The following is a 13,915-nucleotide window of genomic DNA, read 5'->3' as shown; positions in this document are numbered from 1 at the left end:
CAGTATTAGAGTATCAATTTTGTTATCAGTATTAGAGTATCAATTCTGTCATCAGTATTAGAGTATCAATTTTGTCATCAGTATTAGAGTATCAATTTTGTCATCAGTATTAGAGTATCAATTTTGTCATCAGTATTAGAGTATCAATTTTGTCATCAGTATTTCTCTTGGTGTGAGATACAACCTCAGTTTTGTCATCAGTATTAGAGACTTGGAAGACAGATTCAGTTACGACAAACAACGTTAGGCACTTTGTGTAAGACATATCGCAATTTTACCATCAATACTTAATTTAAGACAAATACGGCTTTGCCGTCAATGTCAGGTACATGGTGCAAGACAGCCCCAATTTTGCCGTCAATAATAAATATTTGGTGTAAGGCATAGCTTCAGTTTTGCCATCAATATTAGATATTTGTTGTAAGACAACCATAATTTGCTTGGTACTCGGCGTAAGACACAGCTACAATTTTTCCATTATTATTGGGGATTTGGTGGAAGCCACAGCTTCAGTTTTGCCAACAATATTAGGGACTTGGTGTAAGGCAGCTTCACTTTTCCCATCAATATTAGGGACTTGGTGTAAGACAAAACCTCAGTTTTGCCTTTGATTTTGTGATCAATATTAAGGACTTGATGTAATACAGATTTAGTTTCACCATCAATATTGGGTACTTGGTGTGAGACACAGCCTTAGTTTTACCATCAATATTAGGGATCTGGTGTAAGACAGATTCAGTTTCACCATCAATGTTAGGTACTTGGTGTAAGACACAGCCTTAGTTTTACCATCAATAGTAGGTACTTGGTGTAAGACACAGCATTAGTTTTACCATCAGTATTAGGGATCTGGTGTAAAACAAATTCAGTTTCACAATCAATGTCGGGTACTTACTGTAGGACAGCCTTAATTTTGTCATCAATATCAGGGATTTGGTGTAAGACAGATTCAGTTTTGCCATCAAAATCAGGTACTTGGTGTAAGAAAGACTCAGTTTCAGCATCACCAATCAGTATTTGGTGTAAGACAAATTCAGACTTGCTATCAATATCAGATCCTTGGTGTAAGACACAGCTATAAATTTTGCCATCAATATCAGGAACTTGGTGTAAGACAGAATCAGACTTGCTATCAATATTAGATACTGGGTGTAAGACACAGCTATAAATTCTGCCACCAATATTAGGTACTTGGTGTAAGAGTTTCCGATTTGGTATCAGTGTCAGAACCTACAGTAGGTGTAAGGATAACTTCCTGATAACAAAATATGGCATCAATATGCGAAAATTATCCGCTGAGAAGCGCTTCCAAGTCGATATAACTCCAATAGAGAAAGTAATCAATTAATCATTCACGTTCTCTCTCTCTCTCTCGCGTTTGGTGGACTTCCATCTACGTGCGCTGAATGAAACCTGTCTCCCCAGGGATGGCGAGAATACGCTTTTCCTCAGCCAAGACTGGTCCAGGATTCGAGTTTGTTTATCGAGGGAAGAAGACTGTTATGCGAACGTAAAATAAAAGGCTAAAGAAGCAGAGAAACTAAAAAAAAAAAAAAAAAGAATGTTAAGAGGCAAAGATAGAAAATGCAAATGAAACAGTCCGCAAGAATAAAAAAAGTAAAACGAAACACGATGATAAATGAACGAGTCAAGATAAAAAGACGATACACAAGTACTAAACGAGAGAATGGAACAGGGAAGAAAATGCGATAAGCGAGAGGAGGAGGAGAAGAAGAAGAACGAGAGGAAAGGAAGAAGAAATAAAAGGCGAGGAGGAGAAGAGTGGCGAGCCTCAATCGATGCGAGAGAGAGGCCGGAGGAGGAGAACTCACTTTTTTTTTATTTCTTTTTTAGTAATTTTTTCTCCCGGCGCTACCCGCTATTTTACCAGCGTCTAGGCCAAAAAATATAATAACAGTATGAAATTATAGTAATTAGTATTTCTGGGGTTAAGTGTGTGCGATTAGAGTGGTCGTACTTTTTTTTTTTATTAATATTTTATTTGTTCCTCTTTTGGTTTGTTATTGATCTTTCTCGGAAGGAGAGAGAAAAAAATAGGTCTTGGTCGATATATGGATTATGGTGCCAGGGAGCTTATGCACACGAGGCAAACACATACACGCAGAGAGAGAGAAGAGAGAGAGAGAGAGAGAGAGAGAGAGAGAGAGAGAGAGAGAGAGAGAGAGAGACTGTCGAGCCTGAGAAAGACATAAAGTCACCTCATATATATGTATACACACACGTATATATATATAATATAAAATATATATAGATGTGTAGAAAAAGTGTGTTTATGTAATGTTTAGGACACTTCACACCAGAGAGAGACCAGGTTCGATTCCTGAGTGAGGCAACGATTTACGCATGCCCCGTTAAAATGTATATTTGGCTTCTGTTGACATGTATAATAAGTGAATTATATACTCGTTGTTAGTTAACTGTGAGTGGTCGTATATAATAAATATATATAATAAAAACCGTATATTTATAACATCCACCCTTTTAAAGTTGTAATAAATGATAAAATGATAAGAGAGAGAGAGAGAGAGAGAGAGAGAGAGAGAGCGCCAAATGACACTACGAGAAGCGAATCTGAATACTTGGAAACCAAACAGTGCGTATATAAGACGCGGGCTGCAGAGTTTTGGGGGGAAGGGGGACGGGGGGTCCTGGCTCGAGTTGGGAGACATCTCAGCTTCTGAGAGGGAGGAGGCGGGGGGAGGAGGGTGTGTGAGTTATGTTGGGAGAGAAGAGTACGAAAGTGAAAGTCTAGGCATAATTTTAGTGTCCCCTGAAAGTTTGAGAGAAAATGGTACATAGGACTATTTTGGATTTGGTAGCTTTTAGAATCTAGATTTTTTTTTAAATCGACAGCAGATACTTTTTATATTTTCTTTTCTGCATACACGATCTCGTTCACGGAAAATGATAGACTATTTATGGCAACAATTCTGCCAGTTTTCAAGATAACTATACGTAACATGCTCACGATGAAATAGAAAACTGATGAAAGAATCTTGCCCGTTTAAAATTATATTTTCTCTCACCGATAAATTACTTATCTGAAAAAAGCATTCGACTCTTAAATATATTTATGAGGTCCATAGGTTTAATTTCGACATGATACTTTGGTTTTATTAAATGCTTTGCACATATTTCATTACAAACTTTGTACAAACATAGTCTCTGGTTTGGTAGAGATTGTTTTTCAAACTTCAGTTAAAATAGGAATTATATGTAAGCTTCCGGGCTGCGTAATACATTGCGTTTAACAATCTCAGTCTTTAACTGTTAAATAAAAATAGAAGAAGAAAATGATTATGGCAAAGGGCCGATCGTTAATACCGCCATATTTCATCGGCAGTGACTTGAGATGTCTGTTCAGTGCTGTGATATGTAAAATCGATCTAAAAATCTTTGAGGTTGGCTGTCAGAGTCCTGAATTCCACACCAGGCCTCCTTCTCCATTCCTAACCTTGCAACCCCTGCAGGTCACCTTAGGGCATAGGGCTATGCTGGCATAAGCTAGTTTAGTCTAAACTCTAAACTAACCTTGCACGGTCGATAGTGAGTCAGGCCTGTTGGAAGGAGAGAGAGCCTTGATATTCGAAAAACCACAAGATGGCGTAACGATAATTAAGACTGGAGTGGTATATGTAAAGGCGGTGGGAGAATGAGGATTTTGGTCACGTGAACAAAATGGTTGTTAAGCAGAGGAGGTTGTACGAACAAAAACACGAACCTAGACCCAACAGTTAAAGAATGAATAGGGCAGTAACTGCAGCTCTTAATGTATTTAGAAGTCACCCACATCAAGGAAGATAGGTTGTATCGAAGTACATCGTCGTGTATAAAAAGAAAATGGGGAAAGTAATACGTGTCAGTTAGAGGGATAACTCAATAATAACATCCACCAATAAAATAAATAAAAGAGATATAGGAAGGATAATTTGAGCTGATATAAATACCAGAAACTGGAGGAGAATTTGATGTAATAATGAATGAATTCCTTTTTTTTTTGAAGTGGAATAAGTGAAAAAAGAACCTTAGAATTGAAAGCATTGGGATATTTTTATACACACACACACATATATATATATATATATATATATATATATATATATATATATATAATATATATATATATATATATATGTGTCTTTACTAAATACAACAGTAATAGTATGAAGATAAAAGGCCCATAAAACACTATTCATCCCTTGCAACGTATAAATAGTGTTTTATGGGCCACTTATCTTCATATATTAACTCCTTGCTGTTTTCCGAATCAAGGTTTAGACGGAGGAAAACCATCCACAATTCTAAGGCTTTACGCAATAACAAACCCCTTGTCAACAATGATATAAGTATGGGAACTTGCCGGAACACTTGGGAATCAGACCCTATTTTCACACAGGTAAGTTGCGCAATTAAGTACCGGCGGAAATCAGTCATATGGGATATATCCTCCCTCTCTCTCTCTCTCTCTCTCTCTCTCTCTCTCTCTCTCTCTCTCTCTCTCTCTCTCTCTCTCTCTCTCAAGCTTTTCTTCTTCTTTATTTTCTCTCTGGTATTGACATCAGATGAAAATATTTCTTCCAGAAATCTCTTAATCTCATATTGACATGTGTGACATTTTGGTATAAATGGCTCTCTCTCTCTCTCTCTCTCCTCTCTCTCTCTCTCTCTCTCTCTCTCTCTCTCTCTCTCTCTCCATTTAAAGTTCAGGGACTTTTTTCCTCGTCCTTAACTGTATTCTCTCTCTCTCTCTCTCTCTCTCTCTCTCTCTCTCTCTCTCTCTCTCTCTCTCTCTCTCTCTCTCTCTCATTTATTATGTATAATTTATTTTCGTCTTGATAGTTCATTTCACATAATTATCAACTGTACTGATTTTTAATAAATCTCGTTGGCCAAAATTTTGAGAATCTCTACATTTAAAATGTATCCTCTGATTCAAGATAACTACAAATACATACTCATATATATTAGCCTATAGTATAATCATGGCTGAGGCAAAGGAACTAGTATAATAAAACACATAATTTCAGAACCAAAAAATTTAAGAAATTGTCTGCGCCAGTAATGCTTTGAAAATGCCTTAAATCAGAAACAAGGACGATGACCATAATAATAAGAAAGATAAATTACTTATGATCTTCAAAAACAAAATATCCATACACTTAGATACTTTGCGTGACGACTTTTATTCAAAAACTAAAAAAAAAACTCGAATAAAATAAAATTTATACAGAATAATGTTTACGGCAATAAAACTCACAGGAAAGGCATTAAAGTACTGTATATTTTTTTTTTAAGTTACAAGGATAATATTAATATAACCGCAAAATTAGAATTTGAGTATCTTATGAGGAAAGTGAAGGCCAGTTTTGAATCAAATCGCGGTAATTTTTTTATTCCATAACTAATTTGCAAGAAGAGTGACGAGAAACAACAGTAGAATAATGAACTAAAAAGCCAGCATCCTTTTCAGAATCCTTTTGAATCTTCCTCCGAATTCCATCCTACCTGTTGTGTTACCCCATGCCAGTGTTTGGCGCCATCAATTTGGATAGCGTAATCCCTAAAAAGACACAATTTTAAACGAAAAGCACACCATTTTTATGAAAATGTAAATAACACGTATCAGCAAATGTTTACAACATGAAAAAACAATTTGAGTAGATGCTGTAACTTTAAATTGAAAGTGCAAAAATAGTCCGGGAACATCGTCTGCATCAAAACTTCATACTAGCGCCATCTGTAAAGAGAAGCGTTACACACTGAATTTTAAGAGTAAACAAAGAGAGTTGCATCGGTTAATGTCGCTGAAGTGCAAGTATTTCTGCTGCCTTATTAGAAGCCAGGTCGAAATAAACGGACTCATAAACCAGTAGGTATTTTCGAACTTGTTGAAACAGTGTGCAAAGGTTGGTTGCCAGGTAAAATGTACCTTACTACCTCTGCCTGACTCCTGCCAGTCGATTACCGGAATATTTACCGCCATTTGTATGTTTATAGTATTTACTGTGTTTTGTTTATGATTTTACGTTCATTCTCAAGGTGCTGATACTATACAATGCGGCATTTTAGTACGTGAATTGATAGTTACCGAACTAGAGGGGCCTGTTTTTAGTCTGCAGTTTTACCAGTTGCCAGCTTGGGTCCTTGTCCAAAACCTACCAAATCTGTCTAATGCATCAAACCTACCAGTTTGATAAATTGGCCACATTCTGTCTATAGGTGCTTTTTCTACTGGGTAAAATTTCAGTGGGATACAATATTTTCACCGGTACATTTTGAGCATTTAGAATATTTGGTCATTGCTTACATTGTGTCAGGTCAGTTGAGACTTGGTAGCCTAGCCTACGTTGGTCGTTTGGCTTTGGCTTCATTTTGTGTATTGAATACGCATACCATATCGTACATTTTGTATATTTGGTAGGTTTTTTGTTATTAGTTAATGCAACATTTTTAATTAACTAAATGTTAGAAGAAATCGCTGACCTCATTTAGATAATTTGAAGTGAGGTAATATGGCGGACAATTAGACCCACTTCTAACTTTTGAACACCGTGATGACATGTATACTTCATTGACATAAACACGGCATACGTAATCACCGTACTAGAGGGAAAAAAATCGAACGTATGACCAAATGTGAAGCATAATATTATAAAAAATTATATGCAATTATGTAGAAACATTCAAGTAATTGTTTTGTAGCCTCGTATGGTACTACTCAAATAGCGCTCGACAATTCGCTCTACTTGGCAGATCGGAGCCATTTTTCAATCTTTGTGCAGACGACACTTCAACTTTTCTTCTTTCAAGTATCTTTAAAAAAGTTTTGTTCGCTGTAACTGTTCAGTATTCACTTCGTTCTTCAGCTGCCCCTCAATGTATGTTCTTTTCATCCTTTGTTATTGCATTTAGATCAGTTATGTTCTTAAAGCATATGTTTAGGACGCTTCTCTTTGGGTTAAACAAGCTTATATAACTTGGTTTAAACACTGATTGTCAGGGAGATGTTAATGTATTTGTCTTAAGGTTCAGATAGGTTAACATAAATACGCTCTCTCTCTCTCTCTCTCTCTCTGTATAATATGCAAATATATATATATATATATATATATATATATATATATATATTATATATATATATATGTATATATATATATACACACATGGACACACACACACACACACACACGAAGCTTTGAACATCAAATTACTGCATATGATCATTCAAATATGTGTAACAGACTTTTTTCATTACAAGTCTCAGCCATGCATCGATAAAAACAAGCAAAAACTGAAATAATTTCCATCAATAATGCCACGTGATTTTAATTTTCAGGTAACTGGCGTTGCAATCACAGCGACGAACTGAGAAACACCACTCTCTTTCTCGCTTGCGCAAGAAGGTTAGTGAGGCTGGACGGTAAGTACACCGTATTAGTGGTTCTTCGACGGGTTTTTATGATTGTTTTGCTGTCTTTTGTATTCTGGTTTCGTTAGACGAAGCTTTTGAGTAAACGTGCGTGATGTGGGGACAATATTAAGACGTGTGGCTTGTTGTGGATTTGCATTTACTTTGAGATTTCCGAGGGGCATTCTTTTGTCTCGTCCATCTCGCATGCATTACATCCGCTTATTTTAAGTTTAAAGGACAGACCGTTTGTTTGTTGTTTATTTTTAAATGTTGTATTAGTTTTGCTATCTTTAAAGGCGAACCTTTTTATTGGGAGTGGAGGGATTTATCCTGCCGCTGTTACGTTTGTTTTGCCACAGTTAAAGGAAAACATTTTGCTTCGGGAATTATCGTATATATTTGTTTTTGGCTTTCGTGCCTTCCTGGTTTTGCTGTTTTTCCAATTTTTACTTTAAAAGAATTTTTTTTTGGTTTAAATTGTACAAAGCTGTTGCGTCATTCATGAAAAGTGCTTTATGTAAAATACATAATAGTATTTGGGGGCCACCGACTGGTGGGGATGTGTGGGGGTAAAGTCCGGTTGTGTTAGATAAGGTTAGGTTAGGTTAGGTTAGGTTAGGAGGGAGATATTGTTAAAAAAAATATTACTTTTGATTTTACATATATACACATTATATATATATATATATATATATATATATATATATACACATACTGTATATATGAATATACATATACTTATTTGAAAATTTCTTAAGGACCTAATTAAGCAATATATCTGACTATATAAAACGTACCGTTAATTTAGCCATGAATTTTTTGTGTATAACTCACATAGTCCAGAAGCATTGACCTCAACATTAGCTGTCACAAAATTTTGAAAAAGGAAATGTGGAACAGCATAATATATTTAATATATTACAAGAAGTGCAATTCAGTCTCAAAATAACTACATTGTTACTGTAGTGCATTTTGTAATCGTATTTTATAATAGTTCATTTTATAATCAGCTTATGATCAACTTATTTAAAAGCCCTCGGATTGCGTTTCATTTCCTGAGTTTTTTTTTTTTCTTTTTACCGAGCAGCTTTGTATATGTCAAAACGTATTGCGTCCTGCTTGAGAGAGAGAGAGAGAGAGAGAGAGAGAGAGAGAGGGAGGTTACTTTAAGAAGCATTTATCATTCAGATCTGTCTGTCAATAACACAGTTCGCTTTTGCGATTGGAAATGTATTTTGTATTTTTGTTTTTGCACCTAATTATTTTTCCCATAATGGAGACATGAGATTAAGCATACATACATACATTCATACTTGCACACATACACACATCCACACATACACACATCAAAGTAATGTTGAGTATCTAAAAGTTAAAAGATAATAGCCTTAGTCATTTTTGATATAAGAATGGTAGAGGAGAGACATATATATATACAGTATATATAAAATGTATGTATGTATATAATATATATATATATATATATATATATATATATATATATATATATATATATATGTGTATATATATATATATATATATATTTATTTATATATATATAATTAAAGCTATAGAAACTTGAACATGAACTGTCTCCAACTTAGTTGCTGCAATAATATTTTATGAAACATTTCTCTGAGATAACTATGACATAGTTTCCCAGACAGTCCATAGATAGCGTTACAAAACCACCAACCTTTTTCCTTTATTTTTGTTTTTGTTTTTGTAACGAAGCGCTCTGTATCCTTCTTCTTAGAAGGTCAGTGACAAAAGTTACATAAAAGAATTTGTGGCTTTTTTCTAATAAGGAAATATGTCACTGTAAAGTGACTGACAATCGGCCACTAGGAAGTCGTCTAATTAAGTAAAAATTAGGCGTTCTTGATTTAGTGACAGTTGTTATGGAGGACTGATGTGTCATTCTTGAATGATTGTACACAGGATAATTCCATTTGCTGTTATACCTAGGGAGGAACAAGAGTTGCACTGCAGGCTTCTAAAGAAGCAAGAGCCCGTGCTGGCATAAGGCCAGCTTAATCTAAAAGAACATAGAGGGGAAACTTTAAAAAGACAGGTGTACTAATGGTAGCAGTTCAGTCAGGAACAAGTACTGATGGTCAAGTTAAGTTAAGTATGCTCTTAGTTTTACCCAGACCACAGAGCTGGTGCAGCAGCTCTCCTGAGAAGGCCTGAAGGATTAGACTTATTTTACATGGCTGAACCATCTGGTTACTTAGCAACGGGACCTACAGCTTATTGTGGAATCCGAACCACATTATAGCGAACAGCTTTCAGAGGCACCAGAGGTAACAGCGCTGGGTAATTTACGAAGCTCTGGTTAGGACTGTCAGCAATTCGTTAACTTGTATTTAACCCGTTTGTGATGTGTTTGCGATAAGTTACGGATAAGATACAGGCTAAAGAAGTAGGAAGTGAATTCCGAAGCTTGTCATAAACACAAGCTTTGGAATTCACTTCTTACTTGTTTTTCCTGTGTCATTTAACCTTTCTCCCATGAAAAAATTGAAGGTGTATCTCCTCGGGATTTGGGCCTGGGCCACAAGGTCATTTTTTGGACACCTTGTAAGGGGAAGCAAGGTTATAGGTTTAGGTAGCTCTGGGCAAGCTGAGTTAAGTTAGGTTAAATTTGAGGTTAATTTAAGGAAGTTAGGTTAAAATTGAGGTTCATTTAAGGAAGATAGGTTAAAATTTGAGGTTAATTTTAGGAAGTTAGGTTAAATTAAAGGTTAATTTAAGGAAGTTAGGTTAAATTTGAGGTTCATTTATGGAAGTTAGGTTGAATCTGAGGTTAATTTAAGGAAGTTAGGTTAAATTTGAGGTTAATTTAAGAAAGTTAGGTTAAATTTGAGGTTAATTTAAGGAAGTTAGGTTAAATTTGAGGTTAAATTAAGGAAGTTTAAATTTGAGGTTAATTTAAGGAAGCTAGATTAAATTTGAGGCTAATTTAGTGATGGTAGGTTAAATTTGAGGTTAATTTAAGGAAGTTAGGTCCAATTTGAGGTTCATTTAAGGAAGACAAGAGCCGGAATGACTGCTACCAGGGTGCCAAAGAGACGTAAGGAATTCCTTTCAGATCCAAAATTAGGTGTCAGCCTTTTTGCCGAGAGCCTTTGTGCAGCTGTGGGTCTCTATAGACCTTGGTGGGGCCTTTAAAGGTTGTATTTTTGGAATCTAGGCCTATCAGGTTTCTGTGCCAGAACGATTGGGTGGATCGGGTGTGCCCGAGTTGTGGGTCAGGTCACAATATGTCTGGAATTATTGGGGTTTTTTTCTTTTGGCTGACAACTGTTTCTTTGACAGTTTAGATTTGAACGTTGCTTTGTATTATTATTATTATTATTATTATTATTATTATTATTATTATGTATTATTATTATTATTATTATTATGTGAACCTTATACCCCTCAGAAACCATTAACATGCATTCACCCCACAACACTCCATCTACAATAACATCCTAAACCTCTACCCACAGCCGTCCATCACAACCTTCCATTGACAGCCCTCCCCACAGTCCTCCACTTGCTCTTTACCCTAACTCTCCACATTTACAACAAGGCCCAACCCTCTATCACCATTACCCAAACTCTCATCCCAGTCATCCACCACGCCCTCCAATTACAACCCTCCATTCATCCTTCACCCCCAACTACCACAACAAACACTCCACGTTGAACCTTACACCCACAGCCTGCATCCATAACCTCTGCAGCAACCTACCACTGCAGCCTCCACCACAGTAATCCATCTGGTCTCTACAGTCATCCATCTGGTCTCCTACCACAACGCCCCACTCAGCCTCCACTCACAGTAATCCATCTGGTCTCTGCCCCACAACCTACATTCACAACCCTCCACCTGATCATTCATCTGGTCTCTGCCCACCAGCCCTACATTCACAACCCTCCACCCACAGTCATCCCACCTGGTCTCTACTCTCATGAAGTAACCTCCCACCCCTCAGTCTTTTCCACTGAGTGTCTACCCTGGCCAACCTACTCACAGCCCCTCCACCCACAGTCATCCACCTACTGTAGGCCCTACCCACAACCCTACACTCACAACCTTCCACCCAGTCATCTACCTGGTCTCTACTTGCAACCCTACACTCACAACCCCCACCCACAGTCATCCACTTGATCTCTACCCACAGCCTACACTCACAACCTCCACCCATTCATCCATCTGGTCTCTACCCACTAGCCTACACTCACAACCTTCCACCCACAGTCATCCACCTGCTCTCTACCTTACACCCACAGTCTACTACACACAAACATACATCCACACCCCTCTAACCACAGCCATCAATCCAACCCTCAACACAACCTCAAACCCACGACCCTCTATTCACAACCTGAAACCACAATGCTCTGTCCTAATCTCCACCTTCAACTTTCCACATACAACCTTACTGTCACAACCACACCATTAAACAGTATGAGAGAGAGTGAGAGAGACAGAGGAGAGAGAGAGAGAGTAGAGAGTAATGAGCCTAGAGTCTATGGTGCCATACCTATCATTGACTTCTATTCTTTGGAATTTATTCTTAGAAATGTATAAAATAAAATTTAAAAGAACAGAAAGCAAACGCTGAGTGCATGGTACTGTAGACTCTAGAAGACTAAACCAAATCCCCCAGCAACTCTATTTTAGCATTTCACAAACTTTATATAAAAAGTATCTCTCTCTCCTCTCTCTCTCTCTCTCTCTCTCTCTCTCATTGTTTTTGGCAGACATTTTTACGACGACTCCAACCTCCCTATTTTTCCGGGCTTGGGACCGGCACTGAGTTGGGCTGGCGGATAAGCCAGCCCAACTCAGTGTAGTTAAAATGTTGTTGTCTCACAGCAGGAAAATAAATGAGTCATTCAGTGAGACCTTACCAGCTTCTCTCCAGACTGAGACGAAGGAAACACGCTGGCCCACAGAATGGCCTGATGACTGTGGGTTGAACGCATACCAAAGCAACATAAGAGAACCACCATGAACACCTTCGGGGATTGGGGGGGTTTGGGGATTTGGAAGGTGTGGGGAATCGGGGCCCTCTCACGCTGCTGAAGATGTGCTCAGCCCCAGTGTCATCGAGTCAGTCTGAACTCATCTGTGTTAGCCTTTTTTGGTGGCTCTTGGGTCCACCTACCATTCCTTTTCTTCATGTGAAGTTTTGTCAATGAGTTTTCGCTGTTAGAATCTCCTGCAGTGGCTTCTGGCGTCCTCGTCTCCGTGAACGATGTCGTCGGTCAACGTTTGAGTCAGGACCTCCCACTGGTTGCCGTAGTGGTCTGTCACGCTGGGTATCGCAGTATTCCTGTGTTGCTTCTCCTTTCTCATGCATTGGTCTTGTTCTTTGCCTCTCTTTCAGTGGTGTCCAGGATACCATTTCCATGCTGCAGGGCAATCTGTTCCAGGTGGAAGTTCCTCTGAGCTGTGCCATGGAGTAGCGTCACAACATGTATTTGTCGTGGTCCTTCAGAGCCTCTTCCAGTCTTGTTTGGCGGTCCCTGAGACGTCTTTGTTCTCTGATCATATCTTGCTCTGTATCTTCCAGTTTTCTTTTCAGCTTTTGACATTCTTTTCTAAGTTGGAGAGTTCTTTCTTCACTCTCGCAGCTTCTCTATTTCAGTGTCTTTCTGTCAAGCGTCTCCTGATAGTCCATCCTCATTTCACTTGTCTCTCTCTCCTTCTCGTCAATTAAAAGCTGATATTCTGTCGACTGTTTTCCACTTCTCTGAGCAGACTGTTTCTCTTTCCTTGAACAGATTTCTCAGCTTGCTCTCCATCTCCCTACTTTGTTCAAGACGACAGTCTTCTTCTTGTTTCCCTGAGCATCTCCATTTGTCGGTCCTTTTCCCTGTAACTTTTGGTGCCATTGTGAAATTGCCTGTTCATGTTCCATCCTCTTCATCTGAAGATTTACAGTAATTTCAAATTTGCCTTCTCCAAACTAGCTTTTCGGCCTGAGCTTTTTCTTCTTGGGCTAATAAGTCTCGTATTTGGTTGTCTCTTCTGACCTCCTCCTCAGAAATGGTTTGCCATTTTTTCTTGCTTTTCGTCTGCTTCCTCCAGTAGCTGTCCAGTTCTTTTCCGTGATTGGAGAGCGACGCAGTTTTCTGTCGTAGTTCTTCTTTTCACATACACTTTTCTTTCCGTGTCTGGAAGGTTTTGTATTTGGAGGTTACTTTGTTGTGAGCTCTTCCTGTTGCCTGCATTCTGTCCTCTCTAATTCCGCCACCCAGTTCTTCATAACCTGGACTTCTGCCTCAGAATCTGGTGTTCATCTTTTCATTTTCGAGCTCTTTCTTCACTGAAGTCAGTTCTTCTTCTTTTGTTCTTTATCAACCATTGCCTGCTGCAGAGATGCTGTTTTCTCCTTCAGTTCTTTATTTAAGTCTTCTGTCCTTTCTGCTCGGTCTTGAGCCAGTTCCAAATCTTCTTGTAAGCGTCGCTTTTCATTTAGT

General features: G+C 38.0%; 1 long non-coding RNA gene across 1 annotated transcript in view; it reads left to right on the top strand.

Annotated features, from left to right (window-relative positions):
• Positions 1-5,022: 5,022 nt before the first annotated feature.
• The window catches only part of LOC136854980 (uncharacterized), a 213,281-nt gene continuing 204,388 nt past the window's right edge, over positions 5,023-13,915 (top strand). Inside the window, exons 1-2 of the long non-coding RNA XR_010857847.1 lie at positions 5,023-5,890; positions 7,358-7,441. This is a non-coding gene — a long non-coding RNA (uncharacterized lncRNA). The remainder of the gene's footprint in view (positions 5,891-7,357; positions 7,442-13,915) is intronic.

This window comes from Macrobrachium rosenbergii, chromosome 30 (assembly GCF_040412425.1).
Source record: "Macrobrachium rosenbergii isolate ZJJX-2024 chromosome 30, ASM4041242v1, whole genome shotgun sequence".
Classification (NCBI taxonomy): domain Eukaryota; kingdom Metazoa; phylum Arthropoda; class Malacostraca; order Decapoda; family Palaemonidae; genus Macrobrachium; species Macrobrachium rosenbergii.
Note: the sequence above shows the minus strand (reverse complement) of the source record. Positions and strands in the feature narration are given on the sequence as shown.